Here is an 18,558-nt window from a genome sequence, read left to right as displayed (position 1 = left end):
ACTGAGACCAATGACTGGTGTCAGAACCATGGCCTTAAGCTCAATGCCAAAAAAATGTGTCATCATCCCCTTTTGAATTACCACATCGATGGTAGTCCACTGAACACTGAAGGCATTATAAGAGATCTGGGAACACGTGTTGACATCAATCTCTCTTTTGACCACTACATTGCCACTGTGGTCAGAAAGTCCTTCTATGTGGCACATCTCATTACTAAGGGTTTTGCATCCATGAAGAAAGAGGTCATTGTCTCCCTCTACTCTTCCTTCATTAGGCCAATCATCAAGTACAATGCTCTATTTGGCATGCACCTCACTAGACACCTGCAGCAACTGGAGAGGTCACAAAAATACCTCACAAAGAGGATCCTAGGCTTTAAACACTCGTCCTATATGGACAGACTCAAAAAACTCCAATTATTCTCTGTATCATATTGTCTGCTTAGAGGTGATCTCTGCTTGACTTTACAAAACCAAGTCTGTCTCAGCTCTGTTATAAATGCTGCATCTAAAGAAATCCCAATCCCTCCACACCACATGCTCCAGAGACCTCAACCTCATTACCACAATCAACAGAACTTGCTGGAGGGACAGGTTCATAATCCAAAGACTGTCCATGCTATAGAATAGACTTCCCATACATGTCAAACAGAGCACCTATTTGGCCCTCTTCAAGAGAAATCTTGATGAGTGAATGGGAAATAGAAAATTCACCTCGGGGATCACTCCAGTGGCTCTACTCGACAGAGGCACTGGGAACTAAGGTCGGGTGGCACTATGCCAGGGTAATCCTATGGGCTAGGCTTGTAAAGGCTCCAGGGCCATTAGCATAGTACACACCTATGAACCTATGAATTTAAGATAAGATTCATGGATGTGGTGACTGAGGACATGCAGGTGGTTGGTGTGACAGAACAAGATGCAGAGGAAAGAGGGAACTGGAAGCAGATGATGCTGTGGCAATCCATGATGGGAGTAGCCAAAATAATAGGAAGATTAGGATGACATCTGTGTTTGGAAAACTCCAGCCTGTACACTTGTGGAAGGAGTACACAGTAGGGGTATCTATCTGAAGGTTAGTGTTTCTGGACCCAGTGTGAGCTTTAACAGTGTTTCCTTGTATTACCTGATCTGTTCTGGTTTATGTGTAGAGGCCTTAACAGCTTGACATCATACATACAGAAATGGCAATACACTTATTTTCCAATACAGTTGGCTGCTACTATTTAGCAGACCAGACCCTCAGCAGCTCTAACTAGCTACATACATTTTCTGACATAATAAGCAGCAGTTAAACCACTTCCAGATCAATTACAGAACTATAGATCCACCTTATGAAAGATCTTTTAATGTACACCCCATAGGTTACTCCCCTGAAAATACCACTCGGATCACATATACCCCTCCTTCTAGCATTATCTGTGCAGATACCAGGTATGAACCTTCCATCCTCACCTATCATTTTTCTTCTGTTTCCCCCGCAAGCCTAGTTGATAGCCTGTCTAAAGCCTTTGACATGGTAAATCACAAAATGCTCCTCCACATTCTCAATTCTCTATCACTGGATCCTAACAGCTTAGCTTGGTTTCAATCTTACCTCAAAAACCGTCAACAAGCAGTACTGTGGAAAAACTCAATATCTGACTACCTTCCTATTTCCCTAGGTGTCCCACAAGGCTCTATCTTAGGTCCACTTCTTTTTTCCATCTTTATCAATGACCTTCAATCAGCTATCCCTTTTTCTAACTGTATCCAATATGCAGATGACTCCACTATTATCTGCACAGCTACCTCTCCTGCTGAACTTCAGTCTCTTATACAAAAAGCCTTTAACACAGTTGAACATTGGTTTTCCCAACGCTGCCTCCTACTCAACCCTAAGAAAACAAAACTTCTACTCTTCCCCCCAACACGTAACCAAATACCCCCACATTTCTCAATCTCTTCAAACAACAATACTAGTATTTCCCCCGAAACCACCACAAAACTACTAGGAATTACAATTGATAATAAACTCAATTTTGAGAATCACATTAACTCTACTATAAAAAGTGTGAACAAAAAAATAGGAACCCTATATAGAATTAAACCATTTCTTACCCCAACTACTAGAATTACCCTAGCCAAGACCCATCTAATCTCTACTTTACTCTATGCATGTCCTATTTATACCAACCTGTCAAAAAAAAAACTTAATAAACTAGTTATATCCTACAACAACATTGCTAGATTTGCTACCGGATCTCCTTTTAGAACCCACCACTGTATTAATCTAAGACAACTTGGCTGGCTCGAACTTCTTAATCAGATTATACTTCATCAACTGGTAATAGCCCACAAAACCCTTTACCAACCCACCAAAACTCCAATACTCACCAGCCTTATTACCCCTTATCATAACCTGAAACATCTACGCTCCTCTAACAAACTTTTGATCAACATTACTACACCTAAAACACTGCAGGAGATGGCTTATTCTCCAACTCAGTTGGGAAACACTGGAACTATTTACCTACTGATATCACATCTCTGACTTCTCTTCCTATTTTCAAGAAGAATCTCAAATTGTACCTTAATAACAAATGGCTCTGCCCCTGTATTAACCCTGACTAGATAGCCCTTCTGTCTCCCATCTCCCTTTCCTTCTTCCCCTTCTCGACCCAATAACCCAATAAATGTTTTCTAAAGTTCCACAGCCACTCCTTAAGACAGGAAACTTACCCTTTGAACAAGTACTCAAAAGCTTCTTTTCTTTCCTCTCTTCTTAGGTGCATGTTTGCCTTCTTAAAACTAACTTTCTTAGCTCTATGAAAAATCATCTAATCCTCTACTCATCCTATTATATCTCCAATACCTTTCCTATCTTTTCCCCTCCTCTCTCTCACTTATCCTTTATTTTATTCTAAGTACATCTAAAATATTGTTTCTCTGCTCATCTCAAAAAAAGGGAAAAAAAAAATGTATATTTTATCGTTTTTAGTTTTTTATTATATTTTTTATATCTGCATGCTGATTTGGACTGTCTTAAATTTTAGGTTGACTGATTTCTTACTTTGTATTAATATTTGGAGCTTTTCTCCCCGGGCCTCTACTGAAAATGGACATATATCCAGTTAGACTAGCCCGGTCAACAAATGTAAAATAAATAAATAAAATATGATTATTTTTACTCAGTGCATATAATGCCTCACCTGGATAGTTATACATGGACAAACTCACTTGCTCAAACATAACTGGATTTTGTAAACTGAAATACCATTGAAGAAATAGTGCGCCACCACACAATGGTCTGTAATATGTCAGACCTGTTTCTCAACAATAAGAGTGAATAATGTAATGGCATATGTGTAGTGCCTGCACTGTTAATCTAATCTCAAAACAGTATATGTCAAATCTGGAATAGCTAATAAACTTTCTAAAGGAGGACTCAGATTCAAAAACATAATCCAAGGTAACCTCACCCTCCTAAGGGGTGGTATAATAAATATCCAAGCTATGGTTTCCACAAGGGACATTGAAAGCTGTAATAAGTTTCATCCTGATGCCCTGCTTAAGCATCTACACAAATGTATACACATAGCATTGCCTGATATGCTCAAAGACAGATCTAGTGGTCAATACAATCCATACTGGTGGATGTCTATCAGTACTACATTGTACAGTAAATAAAAGAAGTTGCAGTTTACATATGCAACATGTACAAAATAGTCCTGGAAGGCCACTCACCTCAGTCTACCCAAACAAATGAGACACCTTGAAAAACCCTCATATATCAGCTATGCTAATAATATTTGACACATATCCAGGGATAACCATAAGCCTGTCTTCATTTACATCTTCAAACTGATATATATCACTCAGATGTATGTTGAATATCTGGATGTTATTACACACACTGATCCACTGTAAATTCCAAACCCGATAGCAGACGTGTGGCTGTAAAGTGTTCCCCTCTCACAACACCAAGCTTACTACATCTGTACATCATCACCTCCAAAGTGTGGAAGCTACAAAAAGCAAGTTATCACTGCTATCTCCAAGACTAGGATCACAGTTTCCATGGGACTAGATGACATTCCAGGCTGTGTTCTTCATGTGCTGCAACAGTGAACTACTCCACTAGGCACCATATTCAACCACAGTCGGAGTACTGCTTTTGTCCACACTGAATGGAATACAATGACGATTTCCCACCCACACAATGGATGGTAGGCAACATACAAGTGTAATTATAGAACCCTAACTGTATTCAACCTTCACTGTAAGGCAATGGAAACAATTTGCATGCATCTCAGACAAAAGGACATGGGTGACCTCCAAACATTAGATCTGTTCCAGTTAGCTGTTCTTAAGGATAGCTTGTGCCTACAAAACCTGTGGGAATTGAAGACTGTAAATGGAGATATAGTATTAGCTATGCTTCTAAACACCATCCGTCCAATATCCTTGCCATTGCCTATGAACCTCGGAACCTATAGTCATGTCCATGAAAAAAAGAAAACATACTGTATTACTGTTCTGATGAGATTCGTCTGCAGTGCTGACATACAATCTAGAGCTCAGAATCTGATGGGTTGACTTTGGATGTGTACACATAAGTTTGCACTAAACAATTCTTAAAAAAGTTTACATATATTAATGAGACACATTACATTTACTAACTTCACAAGTCTTACAAAAGCATCAACTAGAAAGATAAATTATTATGCTAGCAACTGTCTAAATGGCTAAGTACAATATAGCTGATAGGTACAGTTATCAGGCTAACAGCACAACACATAGCTTTAGTATCCCTGAAGCCATAAGATGGACAACAGGGATGTGGCACAGTCATCACTTGCACAGGGTGGTTTGTGGGGGTGCAGGATGCCTAGGCTGACACAAAGGGTTAGTGAATGTGTGGGTGAGTCAGCAAGGGCAGCAGCCAACACGAAACATGAAAATGTAGCATGTGTCAGTAAGTGCCCTCAATGTGACATTCATGTGTGTGTGTCTGCATGAACACAGCCAAGCTCAGTGTTAGCTCTACGTGTCTGTATGTCAGACAGCTTTTAGCCATGCATGATAGAGTTCAGAGTTATTGTCTTTGTCCCCGACCACGATAACTGGCTGTGCCAGGAGTTGCACTGGCACCTCCATGCCCAAGGTTAGACAGTGTGGTACTGCATGTGGGTGACTGATGTCTGCTGGACGTGCTCCCTTCACAGGAGAACTCAGGACCATGACCCCATGGTCTGCTACATCTGGGTGTGGATAGTAAACTGATGTTGCATCAGATGTACTGCCACTACGGAAGGTTTATTGGGCATGGCTACATTGTCTCTCAGCAGATGTAGTTGCTGACCTATGCCCATAAGGTCAATGGTCCCATCCCAGCAGACATTCCATCACAGACAATGAGCATTCCATGACAGATACTCTGCATTCCTTCATGGTCGCATGGTGGAGGCAGTCACTGATGTCAGACTGTGCCACATCTAGAACCCTGAGCATTCTTTTGGAGTAATGTTCTGCACATGCTTATACCTCCATTATGACCCTAAACATACATTGAGTGACATGTGGAGAGACACCTGCACCAGGTGGTGGAGGGACAGCAGGCCTCCGATGAGCATCACTATCAATCCGCCTGTATGGCACCTCGCCAACAGTTTGGCTATGGACAGTGTCAACAGGCACTGAAGCTGTGGTAGCCACACTTCCCCAGTCTATGTCCTCACCCTCCAACTGTCCAATATCTGTAGGCTCAGTAGACTGGGTATGTGTAAGCATGCTGGTAGTGTCTGGGGATCCTGAGGTGAGGTGCTGGATGTCAACTTCTGTGTCAAATTCAGCATCTGCAACCCATGAGTGTACCTCACTTCAGCCACCATTATCATTAGACTCTGATGAGACACTGACATCAGGTGGCACAGGGAACACAGAACCACTTCCATGATCACCTGTGATAAAAAGAAAAACAGGACAACGTTAACACCTACACTACTATGCTACGATATATGTTAAGCAATTTACACCATTGTCACTATTACAGACATTTAAACCTATCAGCTACTTACAGCAGTAAGTGTGGTCAAAGGCATAAATAGTGGGTGGACAAAGGCTCAAAGGTAGGGACACATGTGACATAATATGCCCCTACATACCCATACAGTTGATGGAATAACAGGTTTTGCTGCACTATGACATATCTGAAGGGTATGCAGTTTGAATGCAATATCTGTGTCATAATATTTAATGTTTGCAATCATTAATGATTTTTCAATAATCTGCCAGTCAGTTACTATAGTCTTAAATACAGGTCAGAAATATAAGTAAAAATTGTGACATTCAGCAAATATATGTGCAGTGGACAGGTATGTAGACAGTACTGCAATATATACAGCAGGCCTGAGAAGACACTTTAGCAGACATGTGTGAATATATATACAGTACAGACAAACAAGTATTCCACTTACTACTGCTGCAGCCCTTGGCTGGTGAATTCCTGATAGTCCTGGGAAAAGTAAAGGAAGACATAATGGCAACAGCAACACACATTTAACAGTACAACAGGGGTTAAAACTTTTACTTATCTATATGCACTCTTGTGAGAGGAGAGGCTGGACTCTGCCCTTCTGAGCTGGGAATTTCTGGTTAAAGGCTTATAGTGCCTGCATATTTGAACTGTTTCTTACCGAAATTGGTACACCTTGTTTGCTGTAGCATAAACTAGATCCATGCCTGCTGAATATAGCTTTGTTTGTATGCTTGTTGTTTGTTTGCTTGTTATTCCCCTGAAACGCTAATTCCACCTAAAACGCGGCTTTTCAGCACTTCTGCGGATCCCTAGTGATATCTACATTGCTAACTGTACTTATTTCCTTGTTTCACTTGAAAGAAAGTTACCGTTTGTAGTTTTTGCATTTAAGTTACCTGTAACACATTGCATTTAAATTATCTGGCACTTGCCCACTAAAGCAATTATATAAGTCAACACTAAAAAATTAAAAGCACTACACCCTCTCAAACTCCCCTTGAGGACCTTGTTCCCCATTAGCCCTTTCTTTTTTCAATTATAAAGGAATTCCCAATACTATTCTAGCATGTCCAAAGGTCAGTTGTCAATCTCCTCTCCGGTCCAGCTGGTGAATCTGGGAATCTTGAGGCAATGTTACAACTGCCTCATGTACACAGACAACCCTCTCCTCCTCCCAACAAATTCCAACACATGTGAGAGATGCAACCATATAGCCAAACTGGAGGCTAAGCTCTCTCAACTCAGTACTGGCGTAACCAGTCAGGAGGAGAAGGAAACCACACTCACTACAATTACAGTCTCACATAGACCTACCATGACAGCAAACCAAACACATAAACACACAAAAACATACTCGGAGGCTCTAAATAAAAATCTGCCTAAGCAGCAGAGACCTCCAAAGCAGACACCCAAGCAACCGCTACCCCAAAATAAAACATGTACAACACATAGCTCACAAAGCCAGTGTGCCAAACAGTCACAGCCCTTAAGGCTAAACAACACACCTGATACACTTGTAATAGGTGACTCTATCGTCAGGCACACTGACGTCCCGCTCACCAGGCTGAACAAGGAGAACGTCATGTTGAGCTGCCTGTCGGGCGCTAGGATCCGCCACATAACACAAGCACTCAGGTCACTCCAAGGCAAGTACAAATATGACTCAGTCATTGTCCATGCTGGTGTGAATGACCTGAGACGTACCTCCCTGGACTAAATGAAAAGAGACATAGAGGAGCTCTCTGAGCATGTAGCCCAGGCCGGTATGACCCTGACCTTGAGTAGCATCTTACCCTCACCAAGAATTATGCCACAATATGAAGACAAGATGATCAATTTCAACAACTGGCTTAAGTATTGGTGTCATTCAAAGGGGATCCAATGCCTGTCAGCCTGGGATGACATGCTCGACAAGCCATGATGCTTCGCTAGGGATGGCTTGCATCTGTCACCCCTGGGCTTTTGGATATTGTCAAAGGCTCTTGCTACCCCCAAAGTGCCTTTTTTAGGCAAGGCTCAAAAGACAAACCCACCTCCATAGGTATCACAAGTGATAAGAAACTAAGAGCAATGCTACTCAACGCCAGAAGTCTAAACCTCAAGATGCATGCACTCGAAACTCTCCTTAGCATGGAGAACATCGATATCTGTGCAGTAACAGAAACCTGGTTCAAGGCTCCCAAGAGCACCCCAGCACTACCAGATTATACCTCATACCATGCTTTTCGGCCCCAAAACTTGGACTGAACCACAAAAGGAAGGGGAGTATCAATATTCGTCAAAGATACCCACATCTCCAGGTTGGTGGAGGGACAGCAGTCCTCCGAAGCATCAGAGACTATCAATCCACCTGTGTGGCACCTCTCCAACAGTTTATAGCCTGCTACAGACCACCCCTCCCCAAACCCAGGAACCCACCAACCTTCCTCTCTCGAGAACACTGGAAAATAAGGAAGAACACTATGTTATTGCATAACTTTAAGCACTTCAACTACCCAAACACTCTAGCTCAACATTTACTCTAGCTCCAACACCCCAGCTCAAAGGTTCCTAGATGGGTGCTACTCAATGCTATGGAACAGAGGAGAAACACTCCCACACCTAATCAAAACATACTGACCTAATCATCACCAACATGGGGACCCTATGTCTAGACCAGAAGTGTATCCCCATTGGTAAGGATCAATTCATAAACTAATCTCACACCATATTCACAAAAACCACAGTGAAAAAGTCTTTCTAGTGTCAACAGGCACTAAAGCTGTGGTAGCCACACTTCCCCAGTCTATGTCCTCACCCTCCAACTGTCCAATATCTGTAGGCTCAGTAGACTGGGTATGTGTAAGCATGCTGGTAGTGTCTGGGGATCCTAAGGTGAGGTGCTGGATGTCAACTTCTGTGTCAAATTCAGCATCTGCAACCCATGAGTGTGCCTCACTTCAGCCACTTCCATGATCACCTGTGATAAAAAGAAAAACAGGACAACATTAACACCTGCACTACTATGCTACGATATATGTTAAGCAATTTACACCATTGTCACTATTACAGACATTTAAACCTATCAGCCACTTACAGCAATAAGTGTGGACAAAGGCATAAATAGTGGGTGGACAAAGGCTCAAAATTAGGGACACATGATGTAATATGCCCCTACATACCCATACAGTTGATGGAATAACAGGTTTTGCTGCACTATGACATATCTGAAGGGTATGCAGTTTGAATGCAATATCTGTGTCATAATATTTAATGTTTGCAATCATTAATGATTTGTCAATAATCTGCCAGTCAGTTACTATGGTCTTAAATACAGGCCAGAAATATAAGTAAAAATTGTGACAATCAGCAAATATATGTGCAGTGAACAGGTATGTAGACAGTACTGCAATATATACAGCAGGCCTGAGAGGACACTTTAGCAGACATGTGGGAATATATAGACAGTACAGGCAAACAAGTATTCCACTTACTAACTGCTGCAGCCCTTGGCTGGTGAATTCCTGATGGTCCTGGGAAAAGTAAAGGAAGACATAATGGCAACAGCAACACACATTTAACAGTACAACAGGGGTTAAAACTTTTACTCATCTATATGTATGGCCAAATAAATTATATCAGAAATATGGCTGATGACCTTGAAATAAGCATAAAACTGCTGCTGTCTGAAATACCCCCAACCAACACAAATATAGCTGGACACAACTATATACACTTATGACAGAATGCAGCACTATTTTAATGATTATGAAACAAAGCACAACTGGCAGTTCCACATGTGATGTGGGAGTGGCACCCACATCCAGAACATATTGGCTCAAGGATTGATGGGATGCTGTCCTGTGTAGAGATGTGTACCAGGAATTCATCTTTGGCAGTTAAAGGACCTGAACACTGCAGCTATCTTAATTACCCCCCCCCCCACCAAAAAAATCAACCTGTCACACATTAAAGCTATTTACACTACTACAGACTGGATGCAGCCATATTCTACTGATGATCTAAAAATGCCTACCTGCAAGTTCCTCTTGAGATGCTGGAATGGCACCCATGTCATGAACAAACTGGCTGTTGAAATGCTGGGAGCTTTCATGAGTGGCAATATTCGCCAGGAATTCCTCGGTGGCACTGAGGGTTTCTTCTGCTGCAGGCCCTCCACTGGTGACCTCACAATCTTTGCCACTTCAGCTGCATGCCTCCTGGCTGCATTGATCATATCAGTAGCTCCGTGATGCACCTGCTCATACGTGCGACTCTGTTGGCCCACTCTGTTGATATTTTGGACAATGTCATCCCAATATTCCACCCATTTGACCATTCTTGCCTACCCTCTTGACAGCAGGATTTCATGGAGTTGTCTGAGTGCATCTATAATCAGCTCATTCTCAGCCACAGAGAATGGTGGCCTATGTCTAGGGGACATATTGTTTGCTGAAAAACAAAATAATTATAACATATATAAGAATCACATCAGTACAAATAAATTGTTGTACAGATAATGCAGTAAAGGAAGGCTCCTAATATTCAACAGTGGATTACACTGTAAAGATTCAACAGTGCCCAGTAAATAACAAGGGGGTTACACAACTAAGAGAGTAACAAGAACAACATATTCCTGATTGTGCCTTAACTGATACTGCACTATGTCAACCAACCAACATAATAGTCCAGTGTAGTTTGTGCCATAGCAAGACATCATTCCCCCTAAAAACATGCTAAATAACAGGGTAAGGAACAATGTTGTTAACCAAACAATGGGGAATGTTAAACATACTATCAAAGGATCTTTCCATGGAATATGTGTACAATGTTAGCACACAGCATTATACTTTCAGCCTATTCTACAGCCTCTGTACCTCTCACATTGCTGGAAAAAAAGGATATGTGATGAGTATGTTTCTAGCAAATGCATACAGATTTAATTCACATAATTATTATCTTTGTTCCAGCATATGCATTATTTAGGTTACAAGATGGAAGCATACCTGATGGAAATGTAAAAGGCAGATCATGTCTCCTAAAACTGATAGACTTCTTTGAAGTAGTCACCAAAGCCGTAGATGAGGGTAAAGTGGTTCACACAGCCTATCTAGATCTCACCAAGGCTTTCAACACCATCCTCCACTCTGGAAGTATAGATAAACTCACTAAACTAGGTATAAATCCCTATGTCACAAGATGGGTAGCCAACTGACTCACTGACAGAACCCACAGTGTGAAAGTAGCAGATTCTAAATCCAGCTTCAGACCAGTGACAAGTGGAGTACTACAGGGTTCAGTCCTAGGTCCTCTCCTGTTTGGTATCTACTTCTCTGAAGTACAGGCTAATACCTAAGATCTTTGGCTAACAAAGTTCGCAGATGACTGCAAACCAGGAGCCATAATCAAAACTCCTAACGATGTGGACATCCTACTAAAGTTCCTCAATGAGGCAGATGCCTGGTATCAAAGCCATGGCCTCAAGCTCAACTCCAAAAAGTGCATTGTCATCTCTTTTGATAAAAACTCTGTACCTATGAACTACCACATAGGCAGTAGTCTACTTAACACCGAAAGTGTAATAAGAGACCTTGGGACACAGGTGGACAGTAGTCTCTCCTCTGATAATCACATCACCACAGTAGTGAGGAAATCCTTCTACTTGGCACACCACATCACAAAAGGTTTCTCATCCATGAAAAAAGAGGTTATTGTTCCCCTGTACTCATCACTCTTTAGACCCATTATAGAGTACAATGCCCCTTTTGGTATGTACCTCACAAGACATCTACAATAACTGGAAAGGCCGCAGAAATACCCCACAAAGAGGATTACCGGCCTCAAACAGATGCTCTATACAGACCGTCTCAAAAAACTCCAGCTTTACACTGTCGCATATCGCCTACTCAGAGGCAATCTCTGCCTAACATACAAAAATATGTCAAACCCAGAGCTGTTGGACATGCTCCACTTAAAGAAATCCCAATCCCTCCAAGCTACATGCTCTAGGAACCTAAACCTTCTCACCACAATAATCAGAACATGCTGGAGGGATAGATTCCTGTCCCAGATACTTCCTGTACTCTGGAACAAGCTACCTATCTATATCAAACAAAGCTCCTCATTAGCACTTTTCAAGAAAAATCTTGATGATTGGATGGGAGATAGGAAATTCACCCTGGGCATCACTTCCGTGGCTCTGCTTGACAGGGGTACAGGAAAATAATTTTCTTGGGTGGCAAAAGCCAGGGTACCATTTGGCTAGGCTTATATAGGCCCAAGGGCCAATAGCCTAGTACCTACCTATGAACCTATGAATCTATGAATACAAAATTCCTCTGTCAAAATATAGTGAATTTGGAAGAAATGTGTATCTGAGTTAGAATTATGTAATAATTCTCATCCACATCAGTTTACTCAGCTACTCATTTGCCTTTTTATAATGGAGTACATTAATAACTGATTGCATGTGTCCTACTCTGTGCTTTACAGATGCTAATTACAGCATACACAGGTGAACTGCATGCTAATCAACCAATCATGTTGAGCTAGTCAACAAGATATAAAAGCATCCGTGTTGTTTCCATTTTTTTTTTTTTTGGTGGATTGAGAAAATACTGGAGTACAGACACAAAGTAGGCACACAGAGATTGTTATTAGCTGCTGCTTTTTGAATACATCTGTCTGTAATACAGGCTGAAGACACTGCTGCTGTTGCTGGCAATAGCCACACACAGAGAAGGTGAAAGGTTTGCAGGGCACATAGAGACTGGAGGAACTGAGCAATCTCTGTCAACATTTACTTAGAGACAGAGACGAGTGCAGGAAACCATCCTAGTGGTAATTAAGGTATGTGTTTAAATGCTATTCCTAGTCACTGGGACATTTTACTGACTAGCAGGGGCATGCTTATTGTGCAGCAGGCATAACCTTCCAGATTATTCAAAACATCACTGCATGATATGGTAAAACATGGCAAATTTCAACATTAGTTCTGAGTATATTTTCAGAAGAATGCTACAATTGTAGCATGTATTGTATTATCCTAAATTTATGTGTGCCTTATATTTGATCATGTATACATGACAACAAGAAATGGAGAGCAGTGTAGGGTCTACATTAACTGTGAGGTGTATATTTGAAACTGCCAGATCATGTTTAATGGCATGTGTGCTGGCAAACCTGCCAGTTAACACAAATCCCTTATGTGCCCCATCTCCCAAATGCTCCATATGTGTGCTATGGGGGATTTCTCACAGGCTTTGCTCCCCAATCAGAAAATAACAGTCAATGCTTGTTTATGCTAGCCAACTTGGCTTTAACTTATTTGCCGACTGCATAACATATTCCCAGTTAATACCCCTCAACATTGTAAAGGCAATAATATAGAATTGTTTTCAAACATGCTCTGTACCACAGTACTGGATAGATGATTGCTGACTGACCAAGGAACACAACACGTTAGGGCACTATTGTATAATTAAAAACAAGAATCATATCAGCCTGTGTAAGGAGTAAGTGTAGCATTTTTCCAAGATAAATATTTCACTAAGTATACATCTAACTTGTTCTATTTCAATATAAATATACATTCCCTATTTAAGTTGCTTTTGTGCTGAATGATGTGTGTGTGAGAACAGCTGTAAGGCACCCATGCATTGCTCTGAATCTACATTGCATGTTGATCTGGATTTCACATGTATGTAGGCATACTCCCTGTGTACTAACAAATTGTATTGTATATATTATACACTGATTTCATTTTCTGCATATTATCACTTTTTTCCTAACAATGTGAGCCTGTATGAACCTTACAATGAATACAAATGTAGCCACAGCTGGCATAGCATCTTCTGTGGTGCAAGGAAGTAAGTGTCACTTTTAAGTTCATATGGTCCTGGGTTCGAATACAAGTATCACAGCCTTGTTTTTTTGTAATGTGCCCTTGTAATAGCTAGCAATGCAATGGAGTCTAGACACCTATATCATCATTTGTGTTGTGGGAACAACTGTGAGTGTAGGCCTGTCATATCTATTGTCCAGGGTTCACATACCACAGAATCCTGTCCTTTTTTAATGGTATCCCACTTCTCATGATAAATTATAGTAGTTGACCTAGTAATTCCTACATCATAATTATTGTACTGGTGGAGGAGACAGTCATATTATGTCAGTTTTGCAGTTTGTTATTAATATCTGTATAATTTTATGTATTTTGCTTATTTAGCTTCCTGCAAACACGTTGCTGATGTTTGAGTGATGCTAAGCAGTGCGCACCTTTTTCAAATGTTGCAGATTTTAACATTCTGCATTCTCAGTGTTTGTTATAATTGTAATTGGTGGGAAAAAGACATTCTACATTGGTGTTCATCTACATTACACATGGCTGGCATTCAGGGTGAAGTTTTGAGATTTCATTTACAAAGGTGGGATGTGTAGGTTTCCAAAGTGTTTGTTGGACTCCTAGTGAATAATTATGGTCCTCGGCTGTTGCATGAGCACTAACATGGATCAGATTACAAATCAGATGCATTGAATAGTTTTTCCTGCAATTTATCCATTTTTACTGGTATCCCCCACACTGGCATATTGTGTAGGAATCACTACTAAGACCTCAGGATAAGGAAGAGGGATATCCTTCATCGTTGGATCAATGAATGTAGGCCTGATGGCATTAAACAGATGTGTGAGTAACACTTACAGGCACTGCTTGAATTATGACGCAGCTGCATCTATTTCTGATTGATAATCTTAATATATTTTATTTTTTCCCACAGCTAATGCAGAAAGAATACTAAACATGTGAGCCTATGAGGGAAGACTGGTAAGGATGAGAGATGCAAGTGGTATATATGCTTCGAAACAGTACTGTTATTTTAGCATTGAGAGTAAATACAGCTTATTGTGCTAAACACTTGTATCACTTTGAGTATCCATTTGTCCATTTTAATGCAATGTTATGCATGCATTAGTATGTTTAGTAAAACAACAATCTAGTATTACAGAGTATACAGTGGTAGTCATTTAGAAAACCACACTTCCAAACTATACAGTACATGTTTAAGTTGACATAAATATTGTAATACAAAATTATGAACTATATACGAGGTACACCAAGAGCATGCTGCAGATTATTATCATTACAACAGTGAACCTATTTCTATAAAAGTGTAAAAGAAAATAGTGCTGGCATTATACTCTAAATGGAAAGTACAGTATTACATAAGTCACTGCTCGTGAGTTTTTATAGCACACTCCCCAAATTTAAGGGCAGCTCTTTACAATAATATTTTAGCTTGTCATAAAAAAAATTGAGTAATATTATGTATTCATGACAGCAGTGGAAGTGCAGACCACTATACCTGTGCTTCAGATGGCCTGCTGTAAAATGTAACCGTTGTACATTGGACATGCATATGTTCAATATATGCCACCATGCATGAATGCTGGATAAAATGTGATCAGTAGAATAGTGTGTCTGGGTCAGCAACCAGGTAGTACTCAACGTAATAATGGTATTTATTAGCATTTGTAATTGTAATAAGTAAATTGTAATAGAATATAGTACATTAATTGTAGAAAGATTTGTATATCATCTGTGCAGTTGCTAATGATTTTGTTTTATTTCTTTCACCTCACCCACCCCATCTCTTCTTTTTTTATCATTATATTATGTATCTAATCATATTTTCCATTATAATAATTATTTTGTATTACTTATATTGTTTTTTATGTATTAGTTTGGACATTATTTTGGGTTATGTTTATTTCATTATTGGATTTTAATTATATTTGTTATTACTACAGCACAGAAGGGTAGGATAGTTCCCCCCTCGAATGCCTATACTTCCTCCACTGGCTAGAGCACCAAAGACCAGCACTTCTGGGCTGCAGCCTGGCTACACAACCCCTGATGCTCCTGCCCAACCTTCACCTCAGGTAGTTGTGCCCCAGATGATAGGCCTGTGGTTCCCTCTGGGAGCAGAGGTGGGGGAGCTGATTTTGTCACCCAAACTGAACTGTCAAGTTTGGTGTATAGGATTGAACACCACACAATTGGTGCATGCCTAAGCTGAGTGGGGACACTGCTGCCAATCATCATACTTAATAACACAAAAATATGCAGACGCAGACATCAGACACATTAGCCATTGGCATAGTGAGGTGACAGTGATGACAGTCCATTGGGTGGGGACTTCATTCTCACTGTCACCAAACATGACATCCATAGGCTCATGATTTCCAAAGCCCAGCTCAACCAAGGTGTTCACCCCCTCTTGTGTCATTCACTGACTCCGTCCTTGTCTTGTATGTCTTGTCTGTCTGCAACTCCTTCCTCACCTTCCTAAGTTGTCTGCTCCAAAATTGCCTATGTCATTTCCCCAACATTCCACTCTCTCCTTTAAAACACCTGCCCCAAATAAAAATGTCATCCCATACATAGCTCTCCATTTTGCATATGTGTCTACTTGAAAAACAAAGTGAAAGGAAGGTAGGACAGGAAGGGTGTAGGTAAGAACCATAGCTATCCATGTCTTCAACAGTAACAACTGTGCACATGTACACATTTTAAGCTGTATTTGGATTGCCACCTCCAGAGAGATGAGTAACAACAACATAATTGTGAAGGGAAGCCAATTGGACTATATTAGGTGTGTCAAGTAGACACATATGTGAAACATAGAGCTATGTATGGGACAATATATTCTTTGGGATAGGTACCCTTTTTTAAATAAAATAGTCGACTGTTGAGGAAGGGACATAGGCAAATTTGGGGCAGGCAAGTTGGGAATGTGAGGTAGCATTTGCAGACAGACAAGACATACAAGACAAGGACAGGGTTGGTGAAGGACACAAGAGGGGGGTGAACACATTGGTTGGGGTGGTGATGGGGAATTGAGGTCCCATGAATGTCAGCAAGGTAACAGTGTGACTGAAGTCCTCACTCATTGGACTATCAGCACTGTACCATCTCTGCACAGCTGGCTGCAGTGGCTAACATCTGCTCCTATGACCAGGCTGCAATACAAGGATGGACAGCATGTTCTCCATCTGGAGTAGGCATTTGCCTACGGTCTGGTAAACAGTCTTATGCACCACATCTGGCAACTCTACATGGGTGATATATGCACCCTCCCTGCCTCTGCTCCCAGATGGTCAAGACATGTGGCCCCTGGGGAAGATCTACCTGAGGGTCCAGGTAGAGCAGGGGCAGGAGGGAAGGGTTCCACAAGATGGCAGCTCAGAAGTGCTGGGCCTTGGTGCTGCATCCAGTGGAGTCACCATAGGTGGATCATTAGGAACTGGCCTACCCTGCTGTGCAGTACTAATAACATAAAGAAAAAACAGAAGCAAAGTGAAATAAACCATGAAACAAATGTAATCAAAGAAAAAGAAATCAAACATTATAAAAAGTGTTAATATTAATACAAACAGAATGATAAATAAAAATGGAAAAGTATTTAACAACAGAAGATAAAATTGTATGTAATAAACAAAATATAAGAAATAATAAAAAATGATATAATAAGGTAAAATATGATTAAAAGATATTATAATAATAATAACAAATAAATCATAATAAAAATAAGTAATCCAAAAATAAAAAGCAGATATGGAGTGGGGTGAGAGAAAAAAATGGAGAACATTAGTAAGTTCACACATTATACGACCAACTTTCAAAAATAACTTTTTATATTCTGTTACAGTCTACTTTGCACAATAACAAATGCTAAAAAATTCCTTTATTACTTGGACTACATGTACAGTGATTACATGTGACAGCAGGCCATTGAATCCACAGGTCTGCACATCAAATGCTATAATGATGATTACATAATTTTTATTGATGAAAAACTAACATAGTATTGCAATCAGATGATTTATATATTTGGGGAGTGTGGTATTAGAACCCACAAGCAGTGTCTACTGTAATACTTTACTTTTCCATTGGAATACTACATAATGCATACACCCTTTCATTTTACACTTTTAAGACTCATGGTCAGTGTTATCTGAGAATGTGCCACTGTCAGTTTGCATTTCAGACCACATATCTCCACCTTTTAGAGCAGGATATCTTGACATATCATAAAATATTGGGTGTGCAAGGACCCATAACTAACATATTTCAAATATTGCTATTATACATATGGATATTTGCATAGGATTTGTGTTAACATAACATTTTGACAGTCATTTATTTATTGACTTGAATATACAGTACTTGCCAGGCAACAATGACCAGAGCAAAGCAGTGATTCTTAAATCTGGGTGTTCCATAGACTAAAGTAGTATTGAAAGCTATGTAATGCATGCATACTTGCTTTTACTGTTCAGATATGCATTTCCAAATTCATAAAAATGTATGATATAGCAACTACTCTCCATGTATAACTGTTAAGGCTGTAATAACACTGCTTTATATAATTATTCTTACTTACCACAAGCTTGTCTCATCTTCACCAATCACCTACCATGGGACCTTACATTTGAGGCCCTCTCTTCTGCATCTGTGAAAAAAGGGAAAATAAAAAGCATTATAAATACCAGTGTTTACC

The sequence above is a fragment of the Protopterus annectens genome, chromosome 3.part1, assembly GCF_019279795.1.
Source record: "Protopterus annectens isolate FY-2018-M chromosome 3.part1, PAN1.0, whole genome shotgun sequence".
NCBI classification, from domain to species: domain Eukaryota; kingdom Metazoa; phylum Chordata; order Ceratodontiformes; family Protopteridae; genus Protopterus; species Protopterus annectens.
This window is presented reverse-complemented; position numbering follows the sequence as displayed.